At 40.3% G+C, this 23,388-nt stretch overlaps 1 protein-coding gene across 5 annotated transcripts in view; it reads left to right on the top strand.

Moving 5' to 3' along the window:
• The window catches only part of ARVCF (ARVCF delta catenin family member), a 288,989-nt gene that overhangs the window by 157,865 nt on the left and 107,736 nt on the right, over nt 1-23,388 (top strand). The gene's annotated exons all lie outside the window — the stretch shown is intronic.

The following is a 23,388-nucleotide window of genomic DNA, read 5'->3' on the forward strand; positions in this document are numbered from 1 at the left end:
CCAGGCCTTTCTCATTTCTGATTATATTATTTTTTTTATGTATGGCTTAATGTGGTTTTGTCTTGCCATGCTGATTGATTCCTGTGTTTTCCTGCAACCAGCTCTGTACTGAGTAGACACAAATGATAGCAGGATTCCCTGCTGTCAACAGGCTTTCTTCCAACAAGCTACTTTTTTTTTCTGGAGCACCTGCATCTTCTTTGCTAGGTCACGAATGCTTTTGCAAGACCTGTTCTGCTACTTTCATGACCAGCCACTTCTGCTACTGCTGAAATCTGGAAACTAGCCACTGATCACATAAACGTCACACAGTGATTTCATTAATTAAATGCCACTATGAAGCTGAGTCCTAGAATTGGTGATCCATCAGAAATCATGTATTCAGGGGAGTATTGTTACCCTGACAGTATGGTATTTGCTGTACTTAGACTGTTTTCATTCTAGTTCCCCTGTCCAGTTAGAGTCACTCTAATTTGGGCTGGCAAGAAAGTGCTGCATTTTCTAAGCTCCGAGGACTATCTGAAAACAGCTCTTCACTCCACTGGACTGCAGGGTAAATTCTTCTGACCATTCTTCTGGGGCTGGGAAACTTCCAGGGGAAAAGCATGTGTTTATTTCAAAACACATGGAAAACATGTGGTTGGTATCCCTAAGGTTGAAGCCATGTATCCTCTTTTGCTGGAGCAGCAATTCCAACATTCCTTAGCAGAAGACATACAGAAATACTTACTCTCTCCCTGCTTCTGAGACTTAGCGTAAATGTATAGGACCCACTTCTGTTAAATTCTCTCACTTTTAAACATGTTTTTATTCCTCCTTTCCTTCTGTCTTCCTCCCCCAGAGGTGGCCCAAGTGTTTTAGAAACAACATAGTCAACTGGAGCTCATTGAATAATTCAACTGTTGCCTGAAGTGATGGTAAAAAGAGGACGACCCATTTAATAAATCAACCAGAGCTAAAAGCTCTGTGGTTTGTAAAACTGTTCATCTGTCCTCCCTTTGAACTACCCAAATTTCTCTTCTGAAACACTTTTTTTTTTTTTTTTTTTTTTTCCCCTCTCAGTGGGATTTTTCTCTGCTCTGGAAGGGTGCCCAATCTACCTGCAGGTTATTCGTCAAAGTGTTTCTGTTAAGCAGATCTTGTTCAAAGAATACTGATGGTGTTGCTTCAGCAACACGGGACATTGTGAACCGTTCTCTCCATCCACACAGTGTTCCTGGCTAGCTGTCCTCTCTCATGGTTGCTGTTTAGTATTCCCTGCTAAGGCCTTCTGAGATACTCTATCAAAACTGCTGTTGCAGCAGCAGGAATTTCCCAAGAACTGCCAGTGTTGCCTCTGGGGTTTCTTGACCATGTTTAACCCAGGAAATAGAGATATTTTGGAGGCTACTGAAGTATGCCTTCTAAAGCAATGAAGTGACCTGTCCATTTCATATGTGCTTTTCTTTAAATAAATAAGAACTCCCTAAGTGCTCTTTATTTCTTATTTGTGCGTTGTGCCTCCGTTATCTGATACGGATCTAAATGCAAAATACTGTCTTTAAGGGAAATTGAACAGAAGTATGACTGTCTAGGGAAGTTCATAAACCTTTTGCTAAAGACATTCGTCTGTCTATAGACTGTGTCAGACTTTTTTAATCCCTTTGGACAGGCGCTTGCCAGTACATCAGTGTGTTGCTGTATAAATTGCTTTTTCATTGTTGCTGTAATTGTAAAATAATCCCTCTATTATAACCACCCAGTGATCACTGCATTATCTTTCTGCTGAGCTGCAACATTTCTTGGTGCCTGGTGATGTCCTGCCTGTTGAAATGAGAGGTATTTATTAAATTGGCTTTTCATTTGTGGTTCAGCTGAAAAACTGGCAGAGTGATCAGTAGGAGAGACTTGCTACATGCCTTGAAACATCATCTCTCTTGTCCTTTATTGCTGTGTTTTTTTGTTTTTTGGTTTTTTTTTTTAAATGGGCCCTACTTCAGTCTATGTGTCTAGGCTCATGCTAACTGTATTAGGTTACTGAGCTTTGTGTTTCAGAGGCTGCTGGGGATGAATGTGTGAACACTGCTGTATATAAATAAATGATTGTAGGTTTAAAATCAAGGTCTGGGGAGAAACGATCCATTTGCTTCTCTTGTTTGTTTTGACTGGAGAGTTGAATTAGCAGCTAAAATGTGTGCTGTGATGTGTTAAACAGCATTGAATAGGAGGCTACAAAGATAATCCTCTGGGGACAGGCCGCTGAGGTTGGTACCTTTCAGCACTGAAGCCCGGGCAGGCTTTGCTGTTCTGTTGTCAGTGCTGAGGTGGTGGCTTTTTCAATAAAATTTTGTACCCTTTGAAGCATCCCAAACCTCTTCCTTAATCAAGAGGTAGAGTGCAAGGTAACACTCTGCTTGATCATTTTCAAGAGCTTTTGGCTGTTTTTTTTCTGCTGTGTTTATTTCTTTGTAAATGGTTGGATTGCTTTCTCTCTAGCTGCAAGTCAAAAAGCTTCCCATTGCAACATCAGGCTTCTTCCCCAGCCCCTTCTCACAAGTGTATGCAAAACTAAATTTAAAATAAGCCACTGGTGTTGTAGTTTGTTTCTCTTGAAACACAATCAAATTCAGATGACTTACTCCGGACAAAAGGTAGAGAGACTGAACAGTGTGTCTGGATTTTCTTGGACCCTTATCTTCTCTCCAGGCTGGTATCTGCTTGTGTGTGCTGGTTGGTGTGCTGTCAGCAACCTGGGGTTTCAGAAATGACCCAGGTCCAGAAGGAAAGTTGACCTAAGTTTGAAAAGTTAGAAAAGCACTAAGGATTTAAAGCATCTTGTCTCTTAATATACTTTCTGCACTTGAGCCTTGAGAGACTTAAGTTTTTGTTTTTGAAGCTCTTCTGTAGAACTACCAGAGTTCCAAGTAATTCAGGTGAGTACTGAGCTTCCCTAAGAGGTACAGGTAACGTTTCAGTGGCAGCTAGTGGTGTGGTCCCTTGCCGTTCAAAGCCACCGTTGCAAAATTCATGGTGAGAAGGCTGCCAGCATCCTGGCTGTGTGATGGGGAAGGACTGGGGAAAGGATGTATTGGTGCATAATAGAAAGCCAGAGATCATGCATCCATGCTTTAGAGACTCTTCTTTGCTTAAACCACTCCCACCTCCCTCAGTAAAATGAGTATCTCCCTCCTAACTACCAAACAAAATCCGGGGACTTCGTTCAAGAGGAAGGTCATAATTAAAACAGAGACAAACTGACATAGGAAGAACGTGAAATACTTGGCTTCTTTCAGTTGGTAGTTCTGAAATGAAGCTTCTGCAAATGAAGCTTCCACTGGCCATGGTGAACTGTGGGAGGACAAGGCAAGTGACTAGCCTTGAAGTGCTCAATCTCATGTCTACCATCAGGAGGGGTTTGGAGCTCATTTCTTCTTTAAGAGACTACTTTAGAGGAAATATGGCTAATTTGGAAGTGTTTAAGAGTGTATTTTTCAAAGAGAGGTCAGATATTTTTTGGTTTGGTTTTAAGCTCTGTTTAAAATTAAACCTGCCAGTTTCCATGGATCAGCTTTAATTTTATTTCTCCCACTTGCCATACCTACAGCAAGCTATGTTATCAAATGTATGACCAGGCCACTCAATAAATTCTAAATGCATCCTAAAATGTGCAAGGCGGGCAGAAAATAGTTTTATGAGATTATTGAAAGGCTCACTTGATGCGTGTTCGTATGAGCAGGGGAAATTAAACTGGTTTTCCCTTTCCTTCCTCTTCCCTCCTTATGATGGACTGATACGCTTTGGCTTGAAATTACAAAATGTCCTTTAAAGGTCTCTGAAGTAGACAACAGAATTGGTCTCAACTGTCCTTTTTCAAAAGAGTATCTGTAAATGCTTTTCTTTATTCAGAAACTGAAAAACAATTTTTTTTTCCCTTGAAATCTTACTCTACTACTGAAAGACTGTCCTTGTTCCTGATGGAAGATACTTCATGTTACTATAGGACAAAACATCCAGGGTATATAATTTTCATATTATATCATTTTGATGCAACCATCTTAAGGTAATTGTCCTTTGTACTATTTTTGCATTATGGTATCGAGGAATCTGTTCTCTACGGGGTTGAGAGCCTCCAAAGATTATTACATGTTTTAGTAAGTGGTTTGCTCTTGGATGTGTTCATACAGAAGCTGGCTGAAGCACAAGCCATTCTTCCCTCAGCCACATGTTTGCTTGTGCATACAAGTCGCTATAGGCTGCTGCTGTTGGAAGCTGGTTCCAAAAGGCTTTGCTCCATCTTCTGTCACCTCTTTAGACCGTGGTTGCCCTATTTGTGCTTTCCTGTGCCTAGGAAAGAAAATCTATTGTTATGCAAACAAAGAAACCTTACAGTATTACAAGCAAAATAATGCTTTTGTATTGTAAAAGATGGTATTCTTTCTAGATGTACATTTGCTTACACTGGTGAGAGAAATACTGGGTGTGAGCAGAATTTAGGTGCTTTTGAAAATGTTGCCCAATAAACTAGAAAGAAAAATTTTAAGCTTGAAAAAATTCAAGCCAACTAGGGCTATGTAGTGACATTTCATATGTGCCAGAGTAGCATCAAATCAGAGGTGTTTTATAGGTATTCTTCAACCACTACATAAGTAACTTACTTGTAAAGCCACCCTTTTGACCAACAAAATGGCTTTTTGATACTGGCCTGTTAGTCTGTCAGACTGACTGCTGTTCTGTTCTTGGCTTTGACAACACAGGGAAATACTTGGGTAAGTTTCAGTATGTAACCCCTGGCATCCTTCAAATGCAAAACCATTTTGTTTCAAGGCTTGGGATATATCTTCATGCTAAGGTAGTAGAGTGATTTGGATGGCTCAGTTGGATAACAGTTGCTCTGTTTTTGTGGGAGAAGGATGTGGTATTTTTAACGGAGAAGGATGATGATGATGTTAGGCCAGCAGCTATTTGGCTGCTTGCCTTGCAGCCTGCCAGCAGATCCTGTTGCACAAGCCAGCCTCACCAGCGCAGCAGATGGCGAGACCTGTGCCGTGGTGAGCCGTGTAGTAACACGGAATGATTGCTTATAGTGAACCACATCTTTTGATTAATTAACGCAGAAATCAGCAGCAAGGATGCAAAAAAGAAAAATAGTTTTCCGCGGAAGGATCACTATGAAGTAAAAGAGTGAGCTGGTGAGCTGCAGAAAGGATTAAAGAGACTTTGTAAGAGAAGTGTATTAAGTGTGTGTACAACAGTCAAAATTGGCTGTAAGACTAGAAAATCTGCAGTGACGCTGTGTTTTCCAACTGTTCATCTAAGCAGGACTGATGTTCACGTGACTGGGAGAATTCTTTAGGCTTTGTATTTGTTACAAAGGCCATGCCTTTCTTCATTTTGGTGTAAAGAAATAGAATAGTTTGAGATTTGATGTATGGATGTATGTAGAGCTGGCTTCAGTTTGGAGACTAAAGAACTATTTTATTTTTCTCAGAAAAAGCTTTTTAGAAAAGCACATGGATGATCTGCAAGAGGAGAAAATACTTGTATGGTTCATATTAGTATTGAGATTGAACTGCAGACTTTAATCCAGTGGAAAAGGCTTCTCTATGTAGGAACAAGAAATATAGGATAAGGAATGTTTCTGAAATACTTGATCTACCTTTGTAGATATGGAGCTTTCACTTGCCAATTAAAAAGAACTTCTCTAAACTGGATTGTTGTCTCCTTTGTTGTTTGCTTTTTGCCTTACACTGTTGTTAGACCATATTAAAGAATCTGAGAGATGATTGTATTGATACTTCCCAGGAGGAAAGAAGCTGCTATTAATAGAGCAACTTTGGGCAAAAATTGAGGTTAGGCTTTGTGGAATTGGAACTGAGAATCTACAAATAACGTGAACTTGAACACTTACAGGTCATAAAGCTTTTTGTAAAGAAGATCAACATATCTGTTTGCTTCCATAGATGGGTGCCATTCACTGGGTTAGTCACTATACATCCCTGTGCCCCAGGATCTCCATTATGTCACTGGTTGGTGGAGTCAGGTGTCCCACTTGAGCATCCTGTTCCCTGTCCCTCTCTTAAAATAAGCAATCACTAGAGCAGTGTGCAGAGTAGATCCTGGTATGCTAAGAATGGTTGTGATGAACAGTAGGTTGCAGGACTGGTAAGTGAGATGGTTTATTTTGGCCCGATGACTTGGATTGAATGGCGCTGGTAATAAAAACTCTGAGGCAGATCTGTGAGTCGTATATGATGGTTGTAAAAGGCTGTTGTGAAAGGGGAGGAAGAAATAGCTCATGCTGATGTATTGGTCGAAGAGCTGGCTCTTCAGTTACTAAATGGGAGGCTGAGTGCTTCAGGCACATACTGAAGGAGATGGATGTTTGTTATCAGATGCTAAGGTAGGATGGGCAATAAAGGAAGCAGAGAGAGAATGCTGTCTGAAAATTTTGAAGGGGATTAGAACTGCTACAGAAATGGTAGCTGATTGAGAAGAAAATTGACTAGATACTGAGGACAGCAAGTGCTTTTGATATGGGCAATAGTTAGAAAATGTTAGGCAGAGATGTCTGAATCGTAGCTAAATTGAAGGGAAAAAAGTATGAGAGGAAGAGAACAAGATGAGGAATGACTTCAGGTCCCTAGCCAGGTGCATCATGCCGGTTAACTTCAGGGAACTGCAGAGTTTTTTGCTTTGGTCGTTTCACGCGTAATGCTGGTATATTCTCATTGCCTTGAGAGGGAATTGCTGTCGTTGTTCATGGGAGTTCAGTAGTTCGAAGTCCTGTGGAGTTAATCCTTCATATTTAAGTCCAACAACATTTTGCATTTTAGCAGGAGCCTAAAGTGATGTGCAACATCTGTGTAGAGCATTGCTGAAATTCCTGATAAATGAGTTCCAGAGGCAACCTTCTATTTGTAGGACATTTCACAATCAGCCTGACTCTTCAGTGGCTTGAAAAGTTAAAGAGCTGGAGTCTTGTCTTTGGATGTTGAGAGCGGTAGGAGTCTGTTTATCAGACACTGATGCACTCAAGACTTAGTTGCTGTTGCTGACAACTAATGTGTCTCGTGCTCAGTATGACTGGAGATACTGAAACACTGGGGGATAATCTGTTGATGGTCTGTGCCCCAGTCTCCTCTTCTGTGAAATAAATACACTGTAAAATGAATGCTGGTTTTAAACTTCTTGGGACATAGAGAAGGTGGTAATTGTGCATTCTAAAATACTATTGGCAGGTGGTTCGATTATTTCAAGTTACACAATACAAATGAAAACAGGGCCTTTATTTGCTTGGGATATCTCCTGCAGTATTGGAGAGCTGTTGCTGTCCCTATTTTGTAGCAAGGTCACTTCTGTCAATACCATCCAGATGTGTATCCTCAGGGTTTGTCTAAACATGGTTTTCACTGCGTGGTGTTAATAGCTCTTACGCTGGATCCCAGCGGGGTCCCACACTTGTGCTTTCACCTCCATGTTTATCTACTTTTGCTACCCTCCCACTGCTTGCTTTTTTTTTTTCCCCTCTATTCATCTGTCTTGATTCAACAATTTTGGGGGAATAAATCTTGCCTCCTTTCCTCGTATGGGAGAGAAAAATAAAAAACAGAAAAGAAGGGACTAGAAAGCCAAGTGCGGAGAACAGACCTGAAAATTTCTACTCCTGGACTCTTTCTAGCAGCAGAGCAGCAGTGTAAATTTTGGAATAGGTGAAATGGTACAGGTTTAACTATTCTGGAAGTCATCTCATATTAAGATACTGGCGGTATTCAAAGTGGATTGATTTAAATGGTGAGAAGCAGGAAGCTCAGAGCTCCGTTCATAGTCACTGCGTGGGGTAACACGAGGACAGTGCCTGCATAGGCACACTTGGGTGTTGCAAGAGAGGAAGTTCAAGTGCCTGCTCTAAGATGGTATTTGTCTGTTCTGTTCTTGCTTCTGTGGACAAGTACCAGGTGATTTTTAGTTAAGCTCAGGAAGAGGTTTTTCCTTTTTGCTGGTGGGTGAAGAAGGGACACTGTGGACGTGCAGTTGCGAAGTGATGAAACCAAGCACATCCTTTTCAAAATGTGGAACGTGATAGTGTCATTGCTCAAGGCGTTTAGTACTGAAGTCAGTGTAGGAGGTAACTGCTTCAAGCCAGCATGGCCATAATCCAATCAAAACTTCATTTTTGCCTGATTGTGTTGGCCTGAGCAAGTCAAATGTTACCCAATTTTCTGACCCAGTTCTGTTTTGTGCCTCCAGGACAAACTGTTATATGCTTCTGTCTTTTCAAATATGTGTTTTTGAATGTGTATGTGAGTTCCTGAACCATTTCAGAGGTGGGGGAGAGTAGTTTAACACTCAAGAAAAAAAATTATAAAAGCTTCCAGTTCGATTTCCCCCCCCCCCCCTTTCCTGGCTTTTGTTTTCTTCTGGTGGCTTTATCGTTGCAGAAGCAATGTCTTCCTTCATTTGTACTGTTGCAGTGACGTGGATGGAGCAGAGCTGTGCCTTAGACTTGCCAGTATAGGTGACAGCTAAATGAGGCTTCCTGATGAAAGCTGTCCTGCATCACTAAGCTTTCTGCTCAGGTTGGGCTTTTCATTTTAGGGTAGCTGCTGTGGCCTGAGTTAAGCTGTTTGAGATTGCTAAGAGATCTTTTAAATGAGGTGTTAAGAAATAGACTGAAAGTAAATTCCATGAGTTAATGAAAAATTAGATTTTGGAAAGGTAAGAATGGTTCTTAAGGTACAGGAGTGGGTCAGAATGAAAGAGCTTGACTCTAACCACTGCTGCTACCATAGTTCAGCATGTTGCTGCCCATCTGCAGAATGGGAAGTGATCACATTTTTTCTCAATTTTGTGAAGTGGCTGAGAATCTTTTGTTTAACTGTGATGGAGTTGTAGTTCAAAGATGCCCTTTGTCACTGCGGTTTATTTATCCCAGTTTATTACATGCAATTGAGAAATTTCTCTTCCAACGTTTTGCTTGCCTGATACTTAATTGTGCATTGGCTGTCTGAGCCAGACTTGGCTCTTGGCTTAAATGAAGCCACATTCATTTAATAGGGTTATGCTGTAGATGAATTTGCTTCTCACTGATAAATCTGGGACACTAGTCAAGTAGGTTCTGCTGGCCTAAACATACGCTAAGTCCTTCACTGCAAGGTCAAAGGTCTGCGCAGAATTGTGTGGGTGTGCTTTTTTTTTTAATAACACAGCTGCTCTAAAATAATGTGCCTATACAGCACTTGGGAGGCAAAAATTTACAGACTAAGATGGTTGGCTTTTGTTGAACATTTTTAATTGGCAGTTGGTGTGCTGTGTAAATTTGCTCTGGCTGTCCTAACAATATTTGGCCAGATTTAAGTCTTTTTGCTTTCACACCCAAATTACTGTAATTTTTCAGAAGAGCATATTGTTTTATGTAAAGCTTGCATATGTTGTACAGTTGCATTTTTGTGGCTATATTACAATATTGTTTTTTGCCTCCTGTGTAAATCTTAAGGTTAACATTCCTGGTGCCTGCTGGAAGTAATGATCTGCATAATTTCAGGTGCTCAGTAAACAGTCAAGAGTAAACCATTTGGCAGTTCCTATACTATTGTTAAATGGAAAACTCAGTTTAATGCTTTAATTCATTATTAGCTTAAGAAATGGAGAGATTGGGGTTAGTAACCGTGCTATAATTGCAGTCACAATGATACATATTCACCCGTTCTCAGAGCACAAGTGATTCCATGGCTAACAGCAGCTATGCAAGGAAGGGCAATTAAAATGAGTTATTTAAATAAATGGTTTGTACTGGAGGCTTTGATTCCCCACACCCACCCACACTGACCGGTGTTTGGAAATACTTGAGGAAAACACCACTCCCTTAGTAGGAACTCAAGCGTAGCTGGGGCTTTGTTTTTGATTTATTCCAGTTGTGTTTTGGCACTTAGAGTGAAGTTGTCCTGGGCTTGTCCACCGAGTAAAAGGCTTGCAGTCACTTCCTTGTTTTTGTTTTTCTCCAAGGTTCCAGCTATTGCACTCTACCTGATGATTAGATCACTCCTTAGGAGTGGAAGAGAACAGTGTTTGACCTATTAATACAACCTCTCAGGCCAGTATGTGTGTGTTAACTTCAATTACCATCTCCAAGAAAGGTTAAAGTACCCCAATTTGAGGCACACTTAATCATATGTTAAAATTTCCAGAAAAGGTGTTGTTATCTTCTGAGCTATATAAATGCCAAACTGAAATGAAGCAGAGAAAGCTGAAATGCACTTTGTCTTTTTCTTAAGGAAATCACAAGGGCCATGCCTTTTTGAAAGGGGGTGGATGGAGGATATAATGGAGGGCACGTGGGAGGTACAGTTGCAATTTCTTATGTACTCTTGAAGGTGTGTTGCACTTGTTTCCCAAGTGAGCTCTACTATGTATTTATAGATTTTCAGAGGAGCAGTTGTTGCAGCTGAATGCAAAATAACGAATTCAAAAGCAACAGGTGAGGAAAAGGAAAAGTGGATTAATAATACAGCAATTCACATGTTCTCTCCCTTGGGGGGAATGTTGCCCTTGCTTATGCTGGAAGGTGACCTTTTTTCCTGAAATAAAATTGGAAGATCGGAGGTAACCATCCCAAAAGTCCACACAAAGGCTATGGAGGAACTGATGTTAGAAGAGACAGAGGAAGCTTTCATAAAGCTGTGCTGTATTGAGCTGTGGAATGATTGAACAGTCTCAAGGGGGTTAGAAACCCAATAAAGCTGCTGAGTGAGGCTGCAGGGGACAGACCCACAAAGAGCAGAAGGTTAGATAGTCTGAAGGGGTGTCTTCAATGTCTCTGTCTCAGTTTGTGCTGAATGAGCTTATTTAGATGCTTGTAATGAATTAGATAAACAGTGAAATAATTAACAAAGTAGGCACTTAAATGGTTATTGCAGGTTTTAGAGCCGACTTTATTTAGATAAATGAGGTAGTTCTTTCTACTATTAGCTGTGAGCTAGCAAAAAGTATTTTTTCTGCTTTCTTTTTAATGAATAAACACTACAAACAGGAAATTTAATGTGGCTTTCACTGGAAGGACAGCACAATCATCTGGTTCCTGTAGAGGGGGAACATCAGAGACTGGCTCACATGCAACTTCTGAAAATACTTGCTTGGTTTTCTTACATGTCAAAAAATTCTCAGGTTCTTTGATACAGTAGTAGAGATCATCAATCATCAACTGTTGATATATGACTTACTGTCTAGTTAGATTATGTCTATAACACAGTTCTCAGGTACTATTAGAGTACAGGTAGGAGTTGATCTATGTTTTTGCCATTCTCTGAGCTGGTATTTCTTTTTCCTCAACTAGCTTTGAGGCCTGACCCATCAGTCAGCAAAGCTGCTTACACTAGAATGCTCAAGGATTCTTCTTGTAACCCCTGGTTCGCTGTAGGACTTCAAATACTTCACACCTGATGAGTGGATCCTCAGCTAGAAATCTTCCATGCTGGGACTTCTGGCAGTATTCACATGTTTTTTCCTGATCAGTGTATGTTGGCTTAACCAAACCTAATAGTCTCTTTGTATGTTGCATGGCTTTTATGATTCTTACTCAGTACAGATAATTTAACAAGTCTTGCAAGCTGTTTGCTTTAGCTTTCATTCTTTTACACACACCATGTGTAGCCCACTGCATCTCCCAATGAAAAAGAATAGCAGTTACTGGTGGTGTAAACCCCTGACCTCAGTTCTGCAGGTTTTCTCTTTATCTGTTGCAATACAGCATCCTATCTGTGCAAGACTCATATTTTGTGAGAAAATGCAAGGGGATTCAGAGGAGTGGTTCACATTACTGCCAAAGCTGACCAAGTTTCTGATACTTTAAGGTATGTCACAGATGCAATCTTCTCTCCTTTCTTTAAAGAACAAAGAGGAAAAGACTGAGGAAGTTGACTGTGAGTGCACAGACCAGTACTGTGAGTGGATGCTGCGCTCTGTAATCAGCATGTGGTTTGGTTTTCTTTTTAAAGGTATTACCAGAGATAAAAAATGCGGCTGTCATGAAAAGCCTATCTTGGAAGAATGTTATTAGTAAATATCTAGTTGTGGATTGTTATCCAGAAATGTTAAATCATATCAATCAGTGTAATTTTATTTCCCTGTCATTTGCATGGCATGTGTGTTCATCTGGCCTTTCCTTATTAAACTGGTCCAGCCATTTGGTGCTTTGCGTTCCCTAGTCATCCAGCTATTTTTTGCTAAGACCGTTACCTTCCACTGTTCCCAGAACATCTCAGAGATCTGGAATGGTAACTGAATGGGAGAACCATTTTTTTTCATTTGTCATTGTGGAGTGCTTCATCAGGAGGCAAATTTCAGGCAGGAAACAAAGCATTTAAGCACATTCCATAAAGCTGATTCTTGGATTTTTTTTTTTTTTTTTTTTTTTTTGTACTTTGATATTTTGTGTGTTCTATATATAGTCTTCTGAATTCCTTTTGCAAGCCTTTATACTGAGGAAAATTTGAATTTGGACAGACGTGTTAGAATAGCTGTCTGGTCTTTGTAGTCTATTCCAGTGCAAATTTTATACATTACAATTGTCCTTGCATGAATTTTATTGTTAAAAGTGGCTTCACTCCAGAGTAATTGCTCTGTTTTACCAGTGGTTTAATTTTATTTCAAAAGAACATTGATTTTCCTTCAGGACAGAGTATTTGCATCAGGAGTTACTCTGAGAAGCTATAGCTGTATCTTTCCTACAGTCAGCCTCCAGGTAATGTACAACTACAAAAGACATCAAGAGCTCATCTGACAACCTGTACTGTGAAAGCAAAAGTTGGAGTCAGAAACTTCTTGAGAGTTTTTGGTGTATTTATATCTTGCGAGAAGTCACTGGTGCTTTTTGTCTGGGGATGTCTTTGCAGGAAGTTCCTTTTAACTGTTGTGAAAAACCTGAACAAAATTTTCTTTTTCAAGACCAGAGAGTCTGATAGGTGAGATAAATCTAAATCAAATGGATTGGTTCCACTGACTGCACAAACCATGGATTTATAGATAAATTAAAATGTAGCTGTGGCTTTTTCCCTTTTCACCATTGCCTAATTGATTTTTTTTCCCCCCTCCCTCTGTCAGATGCTTTCATGTTCTAGCAGTTGAGATGCATTATCTTCTTGTGGCCTGCTCAAGTTAGCTCCTTCGAAATACCTTTAGAGCAAGAGCTGTCTGTAAGGGTCTGAACTGGTGCTTAATGAAGCGAGCATGCGTTGCGTCTGTTGTTGGTTGCCTTTTGGGCTAGGTTTAGCCATTCCCCGGAGCTGCACTGCAGACATGAAAGAATGAAAATGACATATTCCAAAGGGCTGGGTGGGGAGTGATGGTGGATGTGATCTTGTAATTCCCACCAGCTGAATTGTCTCTGCATGCATAGCCTCCTTCAGCATGGGTCTCATATAAGCCCTCACTTGCTCCTCAGTGTTTGTGCTCCTAGGGGTGAGTCTGGCAGTATAAATCACAACTTCACATCTTTTCACATATGCTGATTTATATAAAACCCAGTTAAAATAATCTTTGCAAATTGGTTCACTGTATAATGGTTACCTCATATGACAGAAGACGAGATTTGATCTGGTACTTGAAATCATTTCTCCTAATCCATGGTTTTTGATTAAAACCTTTGACTCCCCAGCTATTGTGCTGAGTCTGAAAAATATTGCAATTTTTTAATATCTCTCGCTGGATTTTACATGATGTTTCTGGGATTTTTTTCTTCATACAAAGCAATGAAGAAACAGTAAAGCCCAAGAGCTGTCTATATTTGATTTGTTTAGGAGTTAATCATTAATGTCTTCCAGGTGGACAGCAAATCTGTTATTAAGTCTTCCACATCTGTATGTGAGGTAGCAAACCAAAATGAAATGCATGGAACTTCATGGATAATGGTTGGACTAGGTGATCTTCAAGGTCTTTTCCAACCTTAGATGATTTTGTGATTCTGTGAAAAGATCTCTTCAAGCCTAAATCCTTGAAAAGCAAATAGGTGCCACTTGGAACAGCTGGGTCTGTGTGCAAGGGGGTTACTGAGGTTGTATTGACATGATGTGGGTGCTGTGGTTACTGCTTCTTCAAATCTTTTGTGCAGGTTTATGTTGTATCAAGAGTGTCTGGAAACTGTGCATTTATCATTTTTGTTGTCATATGCTTTTTACTAGCATCTGGAAGAGAAATACCTCCACTTAAATGAAATGTCAAAGGATTTAATTATTGTATGGGGCAGATACTCTGAATTAAAGAGCTGTTCATAGTTTTAAGAGAGATTTCCCATCTCTCAGAAAGATGAAGTGCTGTACTTAGTTCCATGTGGCATGTTGCAAATCTTTCAGAAACAACTCTCCCAGACAGGAGGAGTCTTCCCAACTTTTTAATTTGCTGCATTCCTAACCACTGCATTGTGCACTAATGTTTTATACGGATCACTTCAAAAGTCTTGCTTGTCATATGGCTGGTATAAAATGAAAATATGTTTGCCAGAGAGGTAGCGTAGATCCTGCTGACTCTCATCTGTGGCCTGCTTCACAGCAAATGTTATTCTCTGAAGGTAGCTTTAATTTTTGTTCTAATTATTATGTACTTGTAAAGAAATTATTAGCAAGGCCTCTGATTAAGGATTTTGAGCCTCTCTACAGGTCCTTCTGTTTCTTACAAGCATGCCCTGGTGTCATCTTCCTCTGTAGGAAGCTAGTTTTGAACACATTACAGTCACACCTGTATATATTGATTAATGTTTCTTTTGTGGTGTGCTTTAATCATTTCCTGCAGCAGAATTGTCTTGTTGAAGTTCTATAGCTAGGCTGTTTTCAGCTTCATTTTTTTTGAGGTCTTAAGTATGGTATTACAGCTGTACCCAAGACCTTTCTGATGTTGTGAGAGCAGTTTCTGTCTAAACAATGGTCAAGCGACTGCTTCTTGGGCCTGTTCAGCTTGCAGTAGACAATATGGTGTTCTTACTGGTGGTATGGTACTAAAACCTTGGAATGCAGTATTTTAATTTAGCTGGGACTGCTTTTCTACTATAGATGTCCACTTCAGAATATTTCTGAAAGAGAGCCGGGGCAGCTACCTTCATCTGCGCCACGCATGCTGTTGCTGCAGTCTGAGTTCACCACTGGGTGTGGTAATTCTAGCTGTTGGTGTTCAAGTTTCTGAATTGGACCAAGTGGGTATTGTGTACGTGACAGAACGCTGAAATTGAAGACCTGGACTAAAACATCAAATGCCTTTGAATCTGCTGGAGAGCCTGCTGTAATGGGTGCTTGTCCTCCCTCAATCTGACAAAGGGTTTCGCTGGCCTGTGCACCATATAGGTGCATCCAGGGGGTTTGGGAGAGGTGGCTTTGTAGTGGAGGAGGAACATCTTGGTGAGTAATTTGTCCTCATGGATGAGAATGCACAACCTGGGCTAGCATACATTTACAAGAAGGTGGTTGCGGGACTGCTCTGCTCCTCTGCTACTACAGCCTGAGCTTACACAGATGGTTTGGTGAAGGATGACTACCAGGAATGACCAGAGTTGTGGACCCTGCCAGCTGATACATGTGATGATTAAAGTCTCTCAGTGAGATTGATAATGTTGGAAAAATGATGTCACTGTGCAGAGTTGTGCCAGATGTAGTCAGAATCTAAAAATAACCTCTCCTGCACTGATGAAAGGGAGTAGGAGAAGAGGATATGGTGGATGTAAAGATGAGTTTGGTGGTAGTTGCAACAGCTCCTGGCAATAGGTTGGTGTAAGAAGCATAATGGTAAGTGTGTGAAAGGAACACAAGGGTTACTGCAGGGAATGGGCTGGTAGATGAGCCAACGGCCTCCAATCAGCATCTCCCTTCTGTTTTTCTGCTGTATGCCACACTTCTGTCTGAAGTAAGTGTGTGTGTGTGTTGGCTTTTTTTAAGTGATTATGGGTTGGAGATTTTCAGTGCATTTTCCGTGACTTCTACATAGATGGGCACACTTGGAATTTGGTGAAAAGATAAACATGTTTTTTGGATTGACTGAAGTGTCCTGATGAACTTCCTGTGTTGTAACCACACCTGACATTTTCAGTAATATCGATAGGGCTGCAGTCTTAGAGGCACAGCAGAGCATATGGGGAAACAATTAATTCAGTAGATATTAATTAATAAACACTCTTCCTCTGGGGAAAATCTTCTAGCACATCTGCTGTTTGGCCCAAGATTGCATGCATGCATGAATGGATAGTGAACGTGCTTTACAGAATTGTCACTTGTTATTCCTCTTGATAGGCTGGGGACTGCCTCCTCTAGACTACTGCTGCCAGGCTTTTAGAAAACAGGCTGCAGTTAATGCTTAAGCTGTCTCTCACCCACCAGCGTTCTCACATATAACTGATGTCAACACATGCTGGTTTTCACCATTGCCCTGTGGACTGCTTAGCTGAGTCTGGCTAGCTCCCGGCAGTCTATTTGTTTTCAGTCTTTGTTTTCAGAAGCATGCTTCATCAGTGGTGTGCTTGTGGAATTATCAATCCTGCATATAGCTATTTTATGTACTGAAGCATATATATACACTTGCAAAAAAGCCGCTGCACAAATGCGTAGTGTATTGCCAGTGCCTTCCTCTTAATATGAAACAGCTTTGCATCTGTGTGTCGTACTGCACTGACTTGAGCGTTGTAGACTGAGTAGTTAATATACACTGCAGGGGAAATTCAGCTGACTTACAAGCCTCCATTTAATTTTCTTCTTTTAGAAAAATTCCATTGGTCTGTTATCAAGATCACAGAGCTTCAAGAGAGAGAATAGCAAACTAATGGTTGTGTTGTAGTATGGTGATTGACAGTGAAGATCTTAAAATCTCTCCACCTGGTCCTGACAACAAATTAATTCTCTTGTGAAGCTTTTTTAGTAGTAATAAGATATAAATGGTTTACAAAAGCTATTTGCTATTGACCATTTGAACTTGTTTGACTGCAGAAACTGCGAAACGCTGCTTAATACCATAAGCAATGGATTTCACTGGTAATTTCTTTTGCTGTGATGTTGCTGCAGGTGTGAAGGTAATGTTCTTGAAGCAATCTCCTTAGTGATGTGTTCTGAAGGGTTTTTTTTAACTGTGTAAAATTCCATTTGGCTAATTATGTGGGTTTGTATTGATATTTGCTTTACTTCCCCCTGAGTATAAAGATAGGAACCTATTATTGGAATGCAGATACCCTATGATGGAAAATCACTTCCATTGCAAAATATGGCAGTGCTTCAGATTGGCAGTGTGCTGAGATGTGGCCTTATTGGTAGAGGATTGAACCAGAAATGCTTAAGTTAGTCTTCCTTTATGATTTCTCAGGTTCATCCAATTATGTAAATACTCTCAATTAAAAATTGGTCTTGTTTCTTGTGGTGTGTAAGCAGCTGTGAAAAGGGGAAGAAATTTCTTTATGAAAGTCTGCAAAGAATGTGGAAGCTTATCTGATCTTGCTTCCTCTTGGAGAAGTTATGGGTATAAAATGCATTTATTATGACAGTGCAACTTTATCAATTATGTCTTTTTAAAAAGCAGTAAAATTTTCAAAATATTTGAAAATTAAATATCCTGTTTCAATTTCATGGAAGAAATATTAAAGTTCCTCTTCAGTTCTTGTTCATTGTATGTATTCATATAGCTTTTGCTGACAGCTTTTCTTTGGGGATTTTCAAAATACCATTAGTACAGGACAACTTGACCTTCTCTTAAAATTAATTGTGAATCTGACTGTCTTCCTGTATTGTAAATGACTGGCAGAATAAATGGAGGCAGTAGGACTGGACATAAACACTGTATGAAGAGGTGTATTTAACCTTGTATTGTGCCTTCCCCAGCGTTACCTTTTGAAGTTGTGCCACTTCAATACAATCACGGCTGCTCACAGTGGGTCAGAGAGCTCTTGAGTTTAAATGTCTCATCTTCTAAAGAGCAGCAGGTATCTGGGTTAGAGAAGGAATTACTTCAGCAGCTTGTCAAAAAGTTTGAGATTTTTGAAATTAATTAGGTGAGAATGAAGCATCTTTTATTAATGTTTTGAATATTTGTGGTCATGTATAAATTAGTATGATAGAAGAGCTGCTGCATGCCCGGTTTTCCCTTTCTTAAGGAAAAACTCTCTGAATACACCTGTAAATAGTGAAGAGTAAATAAATAAGAAATAATTTTGATATTTCAGAACATGATTCAGTACTCTAAACAGTACTGTGCAGTATTCGGTCACTTCTGGTTGTTTATGTGCTTTTCACTTTTTAATGAAGGACCCTGGTTTTCATTAGTATAATTTATATTTTATGTCTTTATTAGTATAGTCAAACATCACCTATCAAAATGTCACCAGTCTTTTTCAGACGCATGCATAACCTTTTCTACTTAGTACTTGCAGCCTATATCCTTAGCAGCGAAAATTATTAATCCCTCATGAGTGCAACTGAAATGATACATGAAGTCAGCGGAAATCTTTCTACCCAGTGAGCTGGCGGGGCATGTTTATAAGCCAGCAAACTGCAGTGCTTTGCAAAATATTATGGATCCAAAAGCACAATGAATTATGTCTACAAGATTTAAAAAGCTAGGATTAAGAATTGTTGTAACATCTACTGCTGAGGTTATATGGAACACATTATTTGGTATATTTTCTGGGTTTCCATACATGTTTTAGGTATATACTAGAGCCTGTTAAAATATGTTGGGTGGCTTCTGTTAAGTGAATGATACAGTTATCTTAAGCTTCCTTTAATTTTCTAAATGGAGCTTTACTCAGTTTCAGTTTCTTGACGTTTTTTCTCTTTGTTTCTGTGATCAGTGTTGCTGGTGATTCGTTATTCAGAAGTTGATTTAATTTCTGCGGGAAGCTGTAAATACTGACATGTTTGGTCATTGTTGACATGGATAATTGAATTAAGTGTAGAATCAAGCTAGTTCTCTGCCTGTGGTATGTGAAGTGTTCACTGGTGTTTGACAGAATTTGCTATTTAAGATGGATATCTTTATCTACCACCCAAACAGCTGGATGGTTACATTTGCTCTTCCTGACTTGCTGTCATCCCTTGTAAGCAAGATTTATTAATTTGGCTCCGTCTTTGTGTTGTGTTGTTCCTGTACTTCCCTGATACTTGTGGCTCAGGGCAGTGCTTCTCCCTGGCCCTGAGCTCATGTGTCAGATGCAGTGAGCCAGCCTGCTGGGAGGTTGAAAATGGTGTGGCTGGCACGTGAGCTTTTGGTGTGCGAGATAGGCCCTGTACATCTGGAGCTGTGCTCTCCAGGAGCTGTTCTGTTCTCTCCTAAATGTATTGCTCACACACCGGTATGGAACAGTTTAGGCATAATCAATTCATTCTAAATTTATATAGAAGTGTCACTAAGTCACTGTTGCTTGTGAGTGTTCGCTTGTGTGAAATGAAATGCTGGGCTTGTGTGTTCAGGTTTCTTGTATTTTATAATCTCTTCCCTGTCGGTAAGTACCAGTAAAAGATATGCATCTAACGAGAGCTTAGCAACAAAAACATAGCCTAGGCAAACCACATAAAAAGCCAGAGAATGACATTGCGTTGTTTGGAAAGCCTTAAAGAAGAATCTTAATATACTCTCATGTGTGGACAGAGCTACTATTCGTCAAAAGATTTATACACTGAACTAAAGAAGTGTTAACATGATGAAATTTAAGACTGAAATATTTCTCTTATACTTCCTCTCTCTTCCCCTTTCCCTACCACTTTTTTTTTCAGAGCCACTGATTTGTCTTTTACTCTTCTCATTTATAGATTCCGTCTTTTCCCTTTTTTTCCTCCCCTTTCCCTCCCATGCTTTGTTTTGGTTTTCCCCTTCCTGGATAGACTCTTGCATTTTGTAATGCTTTTCTCCTCAGCCCATCTTTTCCTGGTGTGCTTCTGGCTCCCACCTTTGCTTTCATCACCTTTCTGCCAAACTTACTCTCTTCCATAATTATATTTTATCTGTTGATAACTATTGTGCTCCCTGATTTAACAAGTTGAGCCGTGGAGTATTGCAAATTTCTGTCAGACAGCTCTTGAGGACATCTTAGTTTGTTAAGAATATCATTATGAATTATGTTAAGTGCAGATCAGCCAACCTGATCCATGGGTTCAGTAGCACCTTTCTGGAGATAATTTTGTGCTGCTGAGGACTCTGGAAAGGGGTTAAAATGCACTGTTCCCCACTTAGAAATGGAGTAAACCCAAAAGCTGAAAACCAAAGGAGAATGAACCCTGCTAGTATGTATTTCTGAGGACATTTCCAGTGCTGTGCTCAGGGTGGGTCCTGGAGGCAGGAACAGTTGTTTATGGCATGGTGTTCACTGCTGGCAGGGGGCTCACTGCTGCTAAATTTGTACTGATTGAGTCTGTCCAACTGTTTAAAAAAAGGTGGGTGGGATGACTGTTTATTCTTCGATTCTTTGTGAAGAGTTGAAAGAAAAGTAAAACAACTTCATTTGAACTCTGAGAAAGACAGCTGTGTGTACAGATGATACAAGGACTGCTAATGCTTTATCGAGAACTTTGTTCTTCTAATGCACTTGTGGGACTTTCACTGTAAGGACCAGTTTATTTCTGCCAAAATTTTAGTAGTGGAGGTGGTCTGATGGAAGCGGTTCCCTTCATAGTGAGAATGAAAGTCTGGGTACCTGAATGCCACATACTCTGTCAGAACAGATGAAAATGACACATCTAACACAACCCTAAATAACAAAGGGAGGCTAACCCAGGAGGCTGTTTGTGTGAAAGCGAGGGTAGTCGCTTCTGCCAGAGTGTATGTAGGGAATTAGGCACTTCGAAGAGTTCTGGCCTTGGGTATGAGGTATGAGCAAGCTGGCTAGAAGTTTAGTAACACACCATATCCTATTTGCAGCCTCAGCTTGGCAGGGCTTCTCTGGAAAAATTAAAGATTCCCTTTCCTGGCATAAAACCACAAAAAGGAGTGGGAGGGAAACACAGCTGTCCTATCCCTGGGTTGAAATAGCAATCTTGCAGCTTGCCTTGCCAACTGTAGGGAAGCACAGCATTTGGAGCACGTATGTAGTTTTCTGACTGATGCTTGTTAATAGCAAGTCCTTAATTTCATCCTGTATGATCTCTTGTTGTTATCTCTGTGTGTTTAATTGAGAAATGGCTCTCTGAAAAGCCCTCTGAGAACCTGTTTGAAAGTGAATTAGATTGCTGGCTCTAGGGCTGCGTCTTGTCTTTATCATATTTGAATTCCATTGTGAAGTGCCAAACAAAAGCACATCAGAAATAATAATAAAAAAGATACTGTGTAAATAATTGGGTGGTTGGCAAATGTGATTAGATTTTACAACTCAAATGCTTTAATCTAGAAGTGCTGACTGTACACACAGTGCCAATAGGAGCGGTCACAGAAAGATGCGTATTTGCAGCAAGCATGTGGAACACTTAGCCAGAGCTGATGTAAAATGGAAAAAAAGCCAAACACGTTTAACTAAGAAATTGAGAGCTATTTTACTAGTGAAGATATTTACCTCTGGGCAGGTGACTTCCACCTTAGCTTAAATGACTTTTCCTTGCCGAGATTCATGCTCATCATGCGGTAATAGCAGTCCTTGTTAAATGGCCTGACTGTCAATATTTAGCATTCTTATTATACACTGGATAGACCCAGTGGTTTCCCATGAATTTTCTAAGTGACAATGCCTGGGTAGTAAGTGGTCCTCATCTCTTCTTTTTTCCTCTTTCCCTCAGTCACTGATTCCTACTATTACACAGCCATCTCAGTTATGCTGACATAACTGGTTTGGGGAGCTGTCCTGTAGACAGCAAAGGTTGAGGGATGGGACAGTCATTCCTTGGTGATGGTTGTTTCTCAGTTGGTATAATGCTCTGGTTTGCAACTTGGCCTTACTTGAAGTACTGTTGGCCCAGCTGAGTAGGGGATTTACCATGACTCACTGGTGGGAGGAGAGGGAACTCTTTAAGCCAAAACCATTGCTAAACAGAACCTGTATTAGACTCTTCCCTGGCTGACAAAAATCTCTTTATTGCATTTCAGTATAATTTTCAGGGGGGAGTCCTCCACAAGCTTTAAGTAATTTGTTCTTAGACTGAAAAAATCTTAAGAGCAGTGTAGCAGTTGAGTAGTTGTGTGTGTGCACATGAGCACCTTCCATTATCAAGTTTGTGATTAAATAGGAATATGTTTCTTAAATAGGTCCAACCAATTAAGTAGTTAGCATAATTTTAGCATGTAATTTTTTCTTACTTGCTGTGCTCATACTTGCTGTCCTAAAATTAAAACATAATGCATGTGCTGTGTCAGCCCTCAACTTCCTGACAGTGGGACTAGTTAAACCTTTATCTGTGAGGCTGAAGGTTTCTCTATCAATTTTCCATTACACCTTTAGGCCCTTGACCTGTAGTCACATCACTGTTTGACCTTCTCCTTGAGGTGAATAGCTAGCTTGGACACTAGGGCTGGATGAGAGACCTTTCTGATCCTTCTCTTTTGCTGTTCTGTTTGCTGTGGTCTGAGCCCACTGCAGTGTATCCACATCCTTCCACAGCTGTGTGTGCAAGAGCTGAACAGGTTGTTCCAGTAGTGACCATGCAGATGCCAAATAGAGATGATGAAATGTTCTTATTCAGCATTCTCCCTAATATCCAAGTGCTCTCATCTTTTTTTTTTTTTTTCTTTCTACTGTTTATTGCTGGCTTAATGCTGACTTAGCAAGTCTACCTGCTGTCTTTCCAGTCTATGTAAGGGCTGTCCATGTACAAGTAGGGGTTGTAAGCTCAGTCTTATGAAATAAACAGAGAATGTGTGAAGTAAACGGACTACTGGAAGAAAAAGCCATTGGTGAGCTCTCTTGGGTAGTTGAAATAGCACAGTAACTGCCTTGCACTTGGGAAAATTGTCTTTCTGCTGGACTCTCTTCCATTTGGAAGATTTACAGCAGATGGAGTGGCCTCTGGCTTTGTTGGCTTGTTTGTGTCTTTTGGTGTTCAAATGGACTTGTAGTCATCCAGAGACCTCCCGCGCAGTTTCTTTCCTGCTGTCACATTTTTGCTCTCTGGGGTTACATAATATTGAGAGCCAGGTCTCTGTTAGCAGGAAACGTGTGAACAGCCTCTATGTTTTGTTTAGACAGTGGCTTTTAGTGTGGGCCTGGGAGGGAAGGGGACAAGATGCAGAGGGAAGTAGAAGAATATAGAATGGGTAATCTCTTGGGGAGCTGTTTGGACTGTGACAGTCCTGCTGTCTTGGTGCCAAGCAAACCTGCTTTGGTGCTTAATAGTGGGAGACATTGGCAAACACATTCCTTATGAGACGAGTGGTTAGATTTATTGTCAATCACTTTGTATTCTCTAGAATAATTTGTTTAAGAAGCAGCTTTCCTGGAATGCAGGCTTAAAAATTCATCAGTGATTTGTTTGTGCTGTC

The sequence above is a fragment of the Athene noctua genome, chromosome 17 (assembly GCF_965140245.1).
Source record: "Athene noctua chromosome 17, bAthNoc1.hap1.1, whole genome shotgun sequence".
Classification (NCBI taxonomy): domain Eukaryota; kingdom Metazoa; phylum Chordata; class Aves; order Strigiformes; family Strigidae; genus Athene; species Athene noctua.